The sequence below is a fragment of the Dermacentor albipictus genome, chromosome 1, assembly GCF_038994185.2.
Source record: "Dermacentor albipictus isolate Rhodes 1998 colony chromosome 1, USDA_Dalb.pri_finalv2, whole genome shotgun sequence".
Taxonomy (NCBI): domain Eukaryota; kingdom Metazoa; phylum Arthropoda; class Arachnida; order Ixodida; family Ixodidae; genus Dermacentor; species Dermacentor albipictus.
Window position 1 is genome coordinate 295,743,789 of NC_091821.1, and position 15,100 is coordinate 295,758,888.

Genomic DNA, 15,100 nt, shown 5'->3' on the forward strand with positions numbered 1-15,100 from the left:
TAAGTTGAAAAATGCCAAAGATTTCTTTTTTCGCGTTCGCCTGCACAATTTGTTAAGAACCCACGGAAATTTTGGTCTTCTATTTTACCTCGCGATGTTTCATCCAGTTCTTTCAGAATAGATAATGACGTCACCAACGACCCGGCGGTGATATCCGATGCATTCAACAAGTATTTCCAATCCGTGTTTGTTTCCGATAACAACTTTATCCCGACACTTACCAATATAGTTTCTTCTGAAGCAATCAGTGACGTTGAGATAAACTGCGAAGGCATCCTCAACCTTATATTAAACCTGGATGTTAAGAAATGCACCGGTCCGGACGGGATACACAACACGTTCCTTGTTCGTTATTCGTTGTGGTCATCACAATATCTGTCAGTCATATTCAGAAAGTCCTTATCATCCTCTACTGTACCTTCTTCATGGAAGTTAGCCAAAGTGCTCCCTCTTTATAAATCTGGAGATAAGCAGTGTTTGTCGAACTACAGACCAATTTCACTGACGTCACAGTCATGCAAAATGTTGGAACACATCATTCATAAGCACATCACGCTCTTTCTGGAATCAAATAATTTACTGTCTAACATGCAACATGGGTTTAGGCGCGGTTTTAGCACGTTAACGCAGCTAGTTGAGTTCACGCATGACATTTCATTTAACCTTGACGTAGGCGACCAGGTTGATGCCATTTTTATAGATTTCTCGAAGGCATTTGACACCATTTTACATTCTAAACTTATTGCTAAACTTAATGCTGTACTGAATAATCCTCATTTGGTTAACTGGATTTTAAGCTTTCTCTCATTTCGCTCCCAGTTCGTATCTTACAGTTCGACTGACTCCGCTACTGTTGATGTGACATCAGGTGTGCCCCAAGGCTGCGTCCTTGGGCCGCTTCTTTTTTTATTATGCATGAACGATTTACCACTTCACTGCTCTTCTAACATCCGTCTTTATGCTGATGACTGCGTTCTATATGAAGTGATGAAATCTTCTAATGATCATTATCGCCTTCAAGAGTCGTTTTCTAGGTTTTGCGATTGGTGTAACACTTGGCAAATGAACATTGATTTCAATAAAACCGTTCTGATGTCTTTCTGCAACAAATCTTCCCCCTCCCTTTTCAGTTACTCGTCCAATGGCCGTACAGTATATGAGGTTTCTGAGTATAAGTATCTTGGTGTCATTTTTACGCATAACATGTCATGGTCCAAACACATTGACTACATATGCAGTAAAGCACTAAAAAAATTAGGTTAGTTGAGGCGAACGCTAACCCGATCTCCTAAAGACACAAAGTTACTAATGTATAAATCTCTAATCCGCCCTGTTCTTGATAATGCATCTGTAGTTTGGAGCCCGCATAAGCAGTTAGAGATTAATAAACTAGAGGCTATACAGAAAAAAGCTGTGCGATTTATATGTCATCGTTACGATCGCGACTTTTCGCCCTCTTCAACGCTTTCTTCCTTGAACCTAAACACGTTCTCTTCTCGTTGCCATGTCGAATCATTAAAATTCTTGCATTGCATTGTAAATTCTTTAGTTAGGCTCTCAAATGATAATTACATTAACTTCGCGCCGGGATCATCAACGAGAAGACATCATGACCTAAACTTGACACCCTACTACGCACGTACTAACATGTTCAAATTCAGCCTTTTCCCCCGCTCAATCGAAGACTGGAATTCGTTACCTGGGTCCATTCGTTCATGCTCATCCCAAATTTTCGCAACCGCCATCCCAGATGCATAATCGTGCTCACCCATGCCTGGCAGCATTTGTATAACTTCTCGTGTATTTTTCTTTCATCAGTGCTCTTTTGTAAAAGTGTTCACTAGTGTTTACCGCTGTATACTCCAATGCATTTCCTGTACCTTTTCTTAACCCACTCCTGCTATAGCGCAAATTGCGCTGCAGTATAAATAAATAAATAAATAAATAAATAAATAAATAAATAAATAAATAAATAAATAAAATTGCTCAACCGTTTGTGTCACCGGTTCCACGCAAATGCACCATATTCTGAAAGTTGTCCTGTCAACGTTCGCCTAGAAATATCATTTAGGGTTATATCAACACTCTGTAAGGCGTTTAGTAACTTCGGTACGCGATATTCTAATCTAGTAAAGCCATAATTTGTTCTTGAAAATGGCAGTAGCCAAGCATACTTTTGCCTCATATTGTACGGTACATGTGTGGGGAAAGTTAATTTGCATATATCTAAGAAAAATGTGTTGTTTTATAGAAGACTGTTTTTGCACTTTAAAGCAAGGTTTGTTTCGTAAGAGTGTTGTACGGGAATCAGATTAAGGGAGCGAAATATTGCAGCTGTATTAGCATCGTAAGAGGCATTTACAATATTGCGAACTGCTTTTTTCTGCAGGACTAGTAGTCTGAAGATTCGTTTGGGAAGTGGTTCCCCATACGAGATTGGAATAGTTTATATGAGGAGCAAGAAGGCTGTTGTAGATTAAAAGTTTAATTTTAGGGGGTAAAACATGCCTGAATTTGCGTAGTATGCCGTAAGCCCTGGCCGAAGACGTTGAAGCTCGGGCGACGTGATGATCCCACAATAAATGCTCATTATTTTTACAAGCTCTACCCTCTCCGCTCCAAGCTTTAACATTATGTTTCTATCAATTTTTTTCTGTGGTGGAGCAAACAGAATAGCTTTTGTTTTCTTACTATTTATTGCCAACGAGTTAGTTTTACTCCATTTAAGTAAACTACTCAGGGTGTCATTTGCCAGGTTCAAAAGGTAAGCCAGACTAGTTGACTGGAAAAACAAACTGCGGTCGTCGGCGTAAATTATGAAGTGTTTTTTTTTTGCTCATATGAACGATGTCATTTATGTAGATGTTGAACAATGTTGGCCCAAGAACGCTGCCTTACTGAACTCCTTGCAACATTTCTGAAGAGTTGATCGGTGGGATTTAATTGAGACGCACTGCTTTCTATGTCCTAAATATGACTGTATAAGTGCTAATGGAGTGCCGCGAAACCCATAATGTCGTAATTTATCAAATAAAATTAAATGATTAATCCGGTCGAACGCTTTAGAATAGTCACAAAACTCCTATTGTTATCTTTTTATCTTCAAAACCGTTAAGAATGAATCCATTTGGTGACAGTAATGCAAGCTCTGTCGACATTCCTTTTCGAAAACCGAACTGTTGCTTGGATATGATAGAATGTTTCTCGCAAAATGATGTAACCCTTTTACAGATAATTTTTTCTAATCCTTTTGAAATTACGGGTAATACTGAAACTGGTATGTAAATTGAAAATTCGTTTTTGTTCCCCGATTTAAATAGTACAGTAACTTTGGCATGTTGCATTGCTTCGGGAAAGACTCCAGTAGATAACGCAATATTGAATATATGAGTGAGGACAGGTGACAGAAGATCGAGCGCAAATTTAATGGGTGGTATTTGCAGCCCATCAATATCACGCGCGTTGCTGTTTTTCAGAGACATGAAAGCTAAGAAAACCTCTTCCGGTGACGTTGGCTCAAAAAAGGCTGAATGTTTATGGGGTAGTACACCAAATAACTCAATTGCTGTTTTGTTGGAATTGCTCGAGGCTAGAGAATTAAAATAGTCATTAAAGCTGTTTGCTAGCTCTTCGCCTCTTAACGACTTGCCACACACAGTAACTTCCAACTCATCTTCACGGTTTGTCTTAAAAGCTTGTTAAGTTCACGCCAGTCTGTTTCGCTTCGACCGTTTGCGTGATTAAACCGATGTTCAATGTATGCACGTCTTGTGTTTCTCAAAAGTTTAGTTACACCACTGCGGCATTTCTTGAATGCTGTGAGATAATTAATGGCCTTTGTTTTCACGAATTGAGCATATAATGAATTTTTCTCGCGAATCGTTTTGAGACAATCATTCATAACCCATGGCTTGCGTATTATAGTGGACCTTCTTTCTTCTTTAAACGGAAAACAGACGTATATGCTTCCTGCAGAATGCTTATTAACGAATTGTAAGCGTTGTTTGCATCAGTTACTTCAAGCACGGAGCTCCAGTTTATATTTTCAATTTTCGTGCGAAATTCTCCGAATGTTTTGCCGTTGATGTCCTGTACGAGAAATGTATCAGCATGATGTGTATCTTTAAAACAGTGATTAAAACGGCAGAACATAGAAATTGGTAAATGGTCACCTAAACTAGCGACAATCATACCTGAATCTGTACAGTGTTCAGAAGAATTTGTTATAAATACATCTATCAAACTATCAGAGATGGCCGATGCGTGTAGGTTCAGTAATAACATTAGTACAGTGATATGACTCGAGAACCATTCGCAATTCAGAAGATTTCGGTGTCTGGCGTAAAAAAATTGATGTTTAAGTCTCCTCCCATAGTACGACGCAGTTCGTTCACTGACACAAAGCTGAATAGTTTTTCCCCAAAAGAAAAAAAGAGTGTTCGTGTTTCCATCGGCTGGGCGGTATACAGTAACAAACACGCATTTTCCACACTGCAGTGCTAGAACTTCATAATCTTCGGTAGCTATGGAAAAGTCTTCGAGCAAGCTGAACGATAAGCGCTCTGACACAAGCTGCAACACGCCGCCACCGCGTCGATAAAGTCTGTTGACAAAGAAGGTGTAACCAGGCAGGCGCATTACTTCGTTTTCAGGCGCACACCATGTCTCGGTAATCATGATAACTTGAAAATGGAAAGAAAATTCATTGAAAAGTGCAGTGAGCTGGTCATGCTTAGCAAGCGCAGATTGCGCATTGCAGTGTAGAACGGTAATACAATCACTGTATTTAGGGGTAACAACGTCGCTGGGTGTGACCATAAAAAAATATAAAAATGGACCGAATGCGCTTTCCTAGCTCTCTTTAGTTACCAATTTTTTGCGGATGTGCTTCACACGCAATTCGCACTATACGCGACTCCTCTGTGTTGCGCGCGAAAACCTTGCCTCCCTTAGACCATGCGAAACGCCAGTTTGCTTCCTTTTTCTTAGCGATGGTCATTCCAAGCAGTTTCTTTAGCTGAGAACAAACGTGTTCGTTACACTGGTCTGTCCACGGTAAATCCAATGTTTTTTGTCGTTAGCCTAGTCTTCCTGGCCTTCTCAAGCACCGCATCTCGTTTGGATCGGTGGTTGAAAACAACCACTATGTTTGGATCTGCACAGGTGTTGCGCACAATACAACGTGAATACATGAATACAACGAACTGATCCATTGTGCCCAGATCCAATGAACGCCTTTAATTCGGAAGGAAAAATATAAGGTTCACACAACGATGCCATTATGACATGAAAGAAAAAAATATGTTGCTACTTGGACCTAAAAGACCAGCTTATGAAGTTCAGCCACGCACTTCATTAGGCAAGCATTCTGACCCTCTTCCTTCCTCACGAAGACTGCCATTACGGCGCCATGCAAAGCTGAAGTTATTGACACGTGCCCATTCCTTTGCCTTCAGAAGCATTCGATCCTGCATCGTCAGATTTTCCAGCATGAATGCATCAGGCACGATACCTGGAAGGAGTTTTTTTTTTTTGGCAAGCCATTTGTCCCTTGTTGACTGGCGAGTAAAACGAATGATTATGCCCGGTGTCGTGTTTCTTGATTTTAGTCTATGGATGGCGGAGAGACAGTTTCCTCGGTTAGGGGAGCAAGTTCCAGTTTAGACGCTGTGACGTTTAGCTTGTCCATGAGCGATTCGTCTTTGTCTTGCTTGAGGCCATGAATTTCGAGGTTAAGCTTTCGACTATCATATTCCAGGTCGGTAACCGCGGCGCGGAAGGCCTGCACTTCAGTGCTAGCGCGCGATGCCTCAATTTTAGTCATTTTGGCAACGAGCGTCTTTATTTCACCATCATGCTTGGCAAGCTTCACAAGGGCATCATCGTACTTGTCCGATAGCAGCTTTACTGTTGACGCGATTTCACCAACAGTTTGCTTGAGTGGAAGCAGTGTATCAAGTTTTTTGTTGATTTCCAGGAGCATGGTGGCGATTGAAACATCCTGCACCTTACAAACGGCGGAGCTGGCCTTAATACTGCAGCACGAAGGGCAGCGCCAGGACTTCCTAAATTCAACATCATTGGACCGAAATTTTTTCTTGGTTATTCCCGAACAATTACGACTCATGTGAAAATGTCCCGAGCATTCGCAGCAAAGCAGATAGTCTTCATTTACCTTAATGGCCACATCACATTCGCGACAAACAGAGTTAGACATTCTGTCAGACGTACTGGAGGGTAGTTGGTTCAAGTGATGCGGTAACAAGTGAACAATATCAACAAGAAACTAGACCAATAGGCAGCAGCAGTGGCAGACTATCCTTAGGCGGCTAACTAAAACAGGGGCGGCAAACACCAACCTGTAACGACAGTAGAAAATCCTCGATTAGACGCGTGTCCGCTCGCCGCCACTGCTGCTGCCAAATGAGCAGGTCATTACAGCGACGCCCATATTTGTAGACGGTGGCGGCTTCCACTTCCGTTGTCGTGACGTGGCTACCTGCAGTAAGCAGATACCAGCAGCAGGATCGGTATGTGGGGCAGGCCTTGGTACGCTGGAAAGCCAATTTGCACACGTGCAGTGTGCGGCGTAGTGGAGTCCCGGGCAGCTGATAACTTGAACACGATGCGATGACTGCGCACTGTAACAACAGTAGAAAATCCTCGATTAGACACGTGTCCGCTCGCCGCCACTGCTGCTGCCAAATGAGGAGGTCATTGTAGCGACGCTCATATTTGTAGACGACGGTGGCGCCTTCCACTTCCGTTGTTGTGACGTGGCTACCTGCAGTAAGCAGATACCAGCAGCAGGATCGGTAGGTGGGACGGGCCTTGGTACGCTGGAACTCCAATTTGCACACGTGCAGTGTGCGGCGTAGTGGAGTTCCGGGCAGCTGATAACTTGAACACGATGCGATGACTGCGCACTGTAACAACAGTAGAAAATCCTCGATTAGACGCGTGTCCGCTCGCCGCCACTGCTGCTGCCAAATGAGGAGGTCATTGTAGCGACGCTCATATTTGTAGACGACGGTGGCGCCTTCCACTTCCGTTGTTGTGACGTGGCTACCTGCAGTAAGCAGATACCAGCAGCAGGATCGGTAGGTGGGGCGGGCCTTGGTACGCTGGAACTCCAATTTGCACACGTGCAGTGTGCGGCGTAGTGGAGTTCCGGGCAGCTGATAACTTGAACACGATGCGATGACTGCGCACTGTAACAACAGTAGAAAATCCTCGATTAGACGCGTGTCCGCTCGCCGCCACTGCTGCTGCTAAATGAGATTAACGAATAGTTAATGTGTGAGTGTATAAAAGCGTAATATAGCGAGACAAGTGTAGCACGGTTAAAGAATTGGCGAGCTCTGATCAGTAACCGAATGCCGTAAGCAACTTTCTTTTTAATAGTCGAAACATGATAATGAAACTTGAGGTTAGAGTCTAGTTCTACCCCTAAGAATGAGCAATGAGTGCAAGAAGGGATTAAATAAGAATCAAGATTCAGCAATGGAACTGAACAAGGTGGTTTCTGGGGGGAACTAAATGCAATATACTTGGTTTTCGAGCGATTACTAACAAGATTATTATTGATACACCAGTTTGTAACCTTAGCTAGGTTGAGTTTAGTAACCAAGCACGAAATATTTTTATCGTAGTTAATAATGGTTCTGTTGTCGGCGTACAATACACAGTGTGAGGATGTTAGACAGTCCGAGAATAGAACCCTGCGGTACCCCTAGGTTAGTAACCTTAGCTTCGGAAAAAAAATTTGAAATTTTAACGATGTTATGTCTATCCTGCAGATAGGTTCGTCATAACATTAGTGCTTGCCCAGTTATATCTATAGCTTCCAACTTTAAGAACTAATAATAATAATATAATAATATATGGGGTTTTACGTGCCAAAACCACTTTCTGATTATGAGGCACGCCGTAGTGGGGGACTCCGGAAATTTTAACCACCTGGGGTTCTTTAACGTGCACCTAAATCTAAGTACACGGGTGTTTTCGCATTTCACCCCCATCGAAATGCGGCCGCCGTGGCCGGGATTCGATCCCGCGACCTCGTGCTCAGCAGCCTAACACCATAGCCACTGAGCAACCACGGCGGGTAACTTTAAAAACAAGATGTGCTGGTTAATAGTGTCAAAAGCTTTCGTAAGATGAATAAAAATTGAACTGGGAAAATACCCTTTATCAATAGCTTCCTTTAAGCGATCCGTTAGGGAGATAACAACAAGGTCGGTCGAAAAGTCAGAACGAAAGCCATACTGAGAATTGGAAAGAATATTAGATTTAGTCAGATAATTGGTTAATCGAGTAACAGTCAACTTTTCAATCACTTTACTAAATAATGGCAGTATACATATTGGGCGGTAATTTGTTAGTAAAGAACGATGGCCTCTCTTAAAAACTGGAATTACCTTTGCTCGTTTCAGCTCAGATGGAAAAATGCCGGTCCTGAATATTAAATTGATAATTAAACATAAAACATCACATATGAGATGAACAACTAGTTTTATGTTGCTAGGATGAATATTATGAAGACCGGCGCTGGTTACTTTCAGCGTGCGAATGACATAAAGAAATTCATGGGGAGTTGTAGGGTTAAGAAAAAATGAATGCGGCACACGTTTTAGTGACAAAGAACGGCTACTGATAACTGGTTTGTCCGGGAAAAAGGCATCACTGAACGCTCTTGCTATCTCAAATGGTTGATCATATGTAACGTGATCGTTTGGGATGGTATCGATAAATGAGAGTTGTTCATTTCTGCGCAAAACGGAATTTAAGACTTGCCACTTTTGTCTTGAGTTGCTGCCATACTGACCAAGTTTGTGCTCATAGTAGCTCTTCCTTGCATTCCCGATTTTGCTATTGAGTACGTTGCGAAATTTTTTGTATCGTGCAGAGAGGGCGACATTAAAAGGTTGCCTTTTAGTTTTTTTATATAGATTGTCACGCTTCCGCATTCCGGCTAGTATGCTAGCATTCAACCAAGGGTTTTGAGGAAGGGAGAGGATTTTCTTGCATATTTTCTTTACGGTATGTGAATCGATTAATGATAACAAAATTCCGGAAAACTGAGAAAGGCTTTTTGTGGATCGTTATTTTCAAGGAGAGCAGACCAGTCAGAATTAGTCACAGATTCCAAAAAGGCATCTTTGTTCAGTACGTAGCTGAAGTATGAAATAGTGGGTGACTGTGGCTCTGAGTTGAAGAAAAGAAAAATAGGGTAATAATCTGTTATGTCGACATTAAGGATACCAGCCTATGGCGGTTGCGTCATATTGCTTAGCACATGATTTAGTAGTGTGCCCTCATTTATCTTACTACAACGAGTACGTAGCATTACCAAACTTTCAAAACTAACTCTGAAAACAGTTGCTATAAAGGGAGGAGGTAGGTGAAGTTTCATCCAGAAGGTTTATATTAATATCGCCCATAATAACAGAGATATTAGTAACTAATTTGGAACTAACACATTCGGGAAGCTCTTCAGAATTACTGAAGGTGGTTGAAGGAATCGCGACGGAAGAAGGGAGCGACTACGTGGCGAAAATAGAAACTATACCGGAGGACGTTCCTTGCGGAGACGAGACCAGTTTAAACAGTCCCAAAAGGTTCAAAGAGGCGTTGAAAAACTCTCTCGTCCGCATGTGGGTGACTTTCCCGAATCGCCAAAAGGAGAGGAAAATGCCAGGGCGGTCCAGCAGGGCAGGAACCCAACGCTCGGTAACATTACACGCATTAGGCGACCGCCTGGCAAAGCAAAAATTGGGGAAACAGAGCAAGATCAAGCGAACCAAGTATTCGGCTCAGCAAAGAATAGACAAAGTCACCATACCGCAGCCCGTTAGACAAGCGAACAGGCCGTCACACAGAACATCATAGGGCTCGTTGTGGCGGTTGAGAAAACGAAGGCGTCACGTAACAACAAATCAGAACGCGTCTCCGCGAGTAGGGGTGCGGCTGAAACCGGGCAGAGATATGCGTGTGCGAACAGGACCAGTTAGACTGTCACTGCAGTAGAATGCGCCGCGAGAGTGAGGGAAAGAGGAGGCTGGTAATCCTTCCCGCGTTTACGGCCTCATGGGTACACAAAGTGGCAGACGGCGAAAGAGGGCCGTGTATGCCTGGCGCCCTTTAATGCCTGCGGCGAGGCCCGAAAGTTTTCAGACAATGATCCAATCGAGTGTGCATGAAGCGTTAATAATTGTCAAATTAGACGCATCCATAAGTTTCTTGTTTGTTGTAAAGGTCCCCTTCTGTTCTTTTCTTTTCTTCGAGGGCATTTTGTTTGTCCATTTTGAATGTATGATTAACGCTATTTCTGGGTTTCAATGCGTTCTCAGTCAATAAACGTGGCTTTCCCGGAAAATGGAAACACAGAAATGTTAGGCATTAGGCTTGTTGAAATATGCCCTGAAGTCTGGTTTTCTCCTTTGTTAGTTTTCAAGAATCTCAAACGAGGGCTGCGGGTACGATTCTGATAAAGTTATGTAAAAGACGTATGAACATGGCAGTTCTCGTGGTTGGTTGGGTGCTCGCTGTTGGTTGTGCCTTGGGCTGGTAGTGGTTTATTTCCAGAAGGTGTCACCAGGCGGGCCTTGGAACGATCGGCGGAACGAAGCAAGAAGCACGGGGTCTGCAGCCCCTTCGAGACCTCCTGTGGCGGCGGACGGGCTGTTATGATCGACCTGTCAGGTGCGAGAAGCATTCAAACGGACTTCCCCACGTCAACATAAGTGCCCTCTTCTCCGAATCGACAACCCGCTTTTCCCCGAGCTGACACAAAATGACAGAAGGAGAAACCAAAGGGCAAGAAGCCCCCCCCCCCCTTCTCTCCACAAGTTGGCACAAAAGGATGGACGGCGAAAGTACTACTACTTCCACAGGCTCCGGAAGAAGACGGCGACGATGACAGGACCGCGAGTGGTTATTTAAAGCTGCGCTGGCCCACGTGTCATTAAGACCCCTCGAGACTCGGATGAGAGCAACATCCATGTACCAATGAGGTGAATACAATATTTTCTACTCTTTCTCATCCTCACTATGCCCGGCTTCGTCGTCGTTTCCCGATTCCTGGGGAGAGGACCCAGCTCACCCGGTCGAGATTATATCAGCGGCTAGATGAAAGCAGCTGATAGGTTCTGTGGCCCGCATTTAGTGTGTTTTTTAACGCTGCCCGATTAGATGAAATCTCGGCGCCTGAGATGTACTTTTGCCTGAGAATTTTGGAAGCTGTGAACATGATGGAAGCCGTGAAAGCCTAGTGCACGGTGAGTAAACAGCATGACTCTCTCTGGGGTCACTTCAATGTGAGATAAAATCTGCCTGAATGTTGTCAATGTTTGACTAACGACCAAGTCGGCGTCACTGTAGTTCTTGTCTACCAAAATTAGGAAGTCGTCCCCGAATCTAAAAACTTTGAGTACGCCATTACCCTCGATACTGCTGGAAATGGTTCTGCTAGCACGAGCTAAAAATAAGTCACTCAGGATCGGAGCTAAACACGAACCTATGCAAACGCCACTCTTTTGCAGGTACAAACGACTGTCCCATTCGATAAAAGTGGAAGCCAGGTAAAGTTCTAGCATAGCCAAGAATTTGTCTTCCGGAATACCAGCTTCGTTCTGAAAAGGCAGGAAGCCGGAACTGTCGATGCCGTCCTGGACGCACTGAAGAAATTCTGCTTTATGCATGCTATAGTATAGATCTTTCAGATCTAGAAAAAAGGCCTCTAATTCTCTTACTGGCTGCCTTGACAAGTATTCAACTACTTGTGCAGAATCCTTTACCATGTAAGGGTCGTCTACTACTAGAAGCTTCAGCCTTTCTAACAGAAACGCAGCTAAACACTTCTGCCACGTATTGCACTCCGACACAATTACTCTTAAAGGGCAGTTATCTTTATGGGTCTTGGCGCTGAAGAAGACCTCGAGAGTGCGCACTTTGCTATTTCTAATGTCCCTAGCTAATTTAGACAGGTTCATCTTTTGGCACAGCTTCTTCGCTTCGCATTTCAACTAATTGAACGATACATTATGGTGACAATGAAAAACAGGACCCGCCGTGGTTTCTCAGTGGCTATGGTGTTGGGCTGCTGAGCACGAGGTCGCGGGATCGAATCCCGGCCACGGCGGCCGCATTTCGATGGGGGCGAAATGCGAAAACACCCGTGTACTTAGATTTAGGTGCACGTTAAAGAACCCCAGGTGGTCGAAATTTCCGGAGTCCTCCACTACTGCGTGCCTCATAATCAGAAAGTGGTTTTGGCACGTAAAACCCCATAATTAAATTAATTAGAAAAACAGAATTCAAGGCCTCCAACGCCTTCACCTTGTATGTCTCTCGTGGAAAGACGGCAAAGCCGCCGCCTTTGTCCGATGGGAGTATGCAGTAGGCGTTCGTCTTCAAATAAGACGCCAGACGATTAATTGCGGGGCGACCGGGGTCACACTGGTCCCGTAGAAGAACGTCCACGCCACTTGAAACGCACCGATCCATTTCACTCACGGGAGCCAAACTGGACAGTTTTCGCACCAGGGAAAGCTTCTCCGGAGTGGTGGTCTGCGGCTTCACGGCAAACTTGGGCCCTAAAGCCAGACAGTTTTTGACATCCTCCGGTAGCGTGACGCTTTCTCCGGCGAAAATTAAGCTCACGGTGTTCATGTATTTGCAGAAAAACTGAACGCGGAAAGCTGGGCAGCTACCGCGCCGGTGGCGTTTTTCGAGGATGACGTCGAGGTGCGTAGCATTTCTTGTTGCTGTGGGTACCGGCTTGGGACAGCCACACTGTTCAGTGTTTGTACGTCTAACCGTATGTCCGCTCAGTGCTGGCTACACCGTTTGCTGTATGTGCTTCTGTCTGTTTTCTTGCAAGTGGGGACGCATGCCAGCATATGATATTCGTACTTTGCAGAAATGAAAATTCCGCCCCACTAGCACAAATAACATATGAAATCAATGCTGTTAAGAGACACCTTGTGATTGATTGTATGACTCGTTATTCCGTAAATCTTTAGTGACCAGTAGTCATACCATTAAGTCACTAGTATTTCACATGATACATTAAGAATTTTCTGTAGAGCTTGAATAAATATGAGGGAAATAGACTTTGCAAACAGTTGATGAATCACAGCGTTTAAGTCATATTCATTGTGCGCAACGCTAGTATAGTATGTCTACTGTTATTTGCTGTTCCAGCAGGACAGCTCCAGTGACGAGTAGCCTTCTGCTCATGTGCTCCCTCACCCGGTAGCACAACCCCTCGTTTCTGCGGGCACAGAACGGGGCACGAGTGGCACTGCATGTAAGGCCCTTGAGCAACTATTGTGATACGAACAACTCCCTTCGAGCAACAAAGCAGTGTCTGCTCTGACCTTATAAACAGAAATTATTTATTTTTCTTATACAACTACGTACAAAGAAAAAGTCCCTGCCTAAATGTCACTGTGCAAAATGAAACTATATTCTTTTGGACTATTAATACCGCTTGCAACACAGCTTCTGTAGCATACGAGCTACCATGTAGTAACTGCTATCAGTGTAGCGTATCATAATGCTGTTGTGTCTTTTTGTTTATTTAACCAAATTTAGTGTTTATTTTGTGAACAGTTTGTGGCGGGAATTATTTTTCTGGGCTTCCACTTCTGATAATCAACCAGTAAATTTTCTACGCAGGAGGGCACAAAATTTTCTTTATCCTGTGTACTGATTTTATTTTATTGCGATGGCAATTATACGGACAGTGCAGGCTCTGCCCTCGCCGTGCCAGTGAAAGCGTGCGGTTGAATCTCGCGAGCGAGGAACGCTGCTGTGGGGCGCGAGGCAGGCGAGTTCTTTGGCGGCTGCTACGGTGCCTCGATGTCCTCCTCCGCTGCGTACAGAGTGGAGACAACCGCGGCGTCTACTATGGCGTTGGCCACGCGAATCGCGGACGCCGTAGTAGGCGCCTTTAGGCTGTTCCACATGGCACGATTGGGGCGAAAAGAATCGTTCTGCCGCACACGTCACAGATCGATTTTCGCTGACAGCTTTCACATGCGTTTGCGTCGCATCGATGCGCAAGGTTGCCTCCTGCTCACGAAGTATCCATGCCTGCATCGTTAAATAAAAAACAACATGGAAACTAGCCAAATATTCGAATTTTCCTATTATTATTCGATAATAGAATAGGTACACCATTTTGTAACGTTTAAAAGCGTTGAGACTGTACGACAGCTTGCAGATACGGTGAGTGAGGCGCTGCGCAACACCGCATGTATGAGCATGCGGCTTGTGCGGCGTCGGTGGAGTGGTTCCGTTTAGTACACTCAAGTTTCGTTGTTACTATGAAAGCCATAACTTTCTTTCTGGATGAGTATTTGCTTTTGCAGAAGAACAAGCTACTATTGAGTGTGCATGTATAAGCAGCTGGCGCAATTTGTAGCGATGAAGAGGTTGACGACGATGGCGATCAAGTGGGTACGTGCCTTATGTTGAATCGGCGTCCTTCTCCCAACCTGGACAGCGTGCGGCTTCTCCTTTTAAACGAATTGTGTAAGCGGAAGAAACGAACAATATTTATGAAGCTCCTATAGCCGCAAACGCTGGTGGGTACGCCCTAAACAGGAAAGCGCCTGTTTTGACGCTGCTTTGTTTCGTCACACACGTTGACCCTCCCACATCGCGCCGATCGCTGTGACTGAGCGACGACGTGACCAACTTGTTGGAATCCACTCGCGGAGAGCCCACGACGTCACGGCGGTCGCTGAGCGACGGAAGTCGTTGTGTCGCTGACTGAAAATCGCGTCATGTGAAACAGCCTTTTGGCGGACGCTGTAGGGACGCGTTGCCGGCGCTCGCGTCTTGAAAGCGTTCTGCGACGTGGCTAAAGTGCGCGCCCGCGTGGACCTCCTCTTGAAAGCGATCTGCGATGTTTGTAGAGTGCGCGTAGTGCCGGTAGCTTCGTATGCGCTGTGCTTTCGACGTTTTGTACGCGTTGAAGCGACATGTGCACGGAGGTCAATTGGCTCGCGGCTGCTGCCGCGATTCCTAACTCCAGCGTTTTCGCAGACAGTTTCCGCTGTCATCGAGCGATGTGCGTTCATGTTTCCCT

The 15,100-nt window shown here is 44.5% G+C and overlaps 1 protein-coding gene and 1 pseudogene across 1 annotated transcript in view; one reads left to right on the plus strand and one right to left on the minus strand.

The window, feature by feature from the left end:
• The window catches only part of LOC139054455 (receptor expression-enhancing protein 5-like), a 456,385-nt gene that overhangs the window by 40,832 nt on the left and 400,453 nt on the right, over positions 1–15,100 (minus strand). The window lies entirely within an intron of this gene.
• The window catches only part of LOC135897991 (uncharacterized), a 56,967-nt pseudogene continuing 51,956 nt past the window's right edge, over positions 10,090–15,100 (plus strand).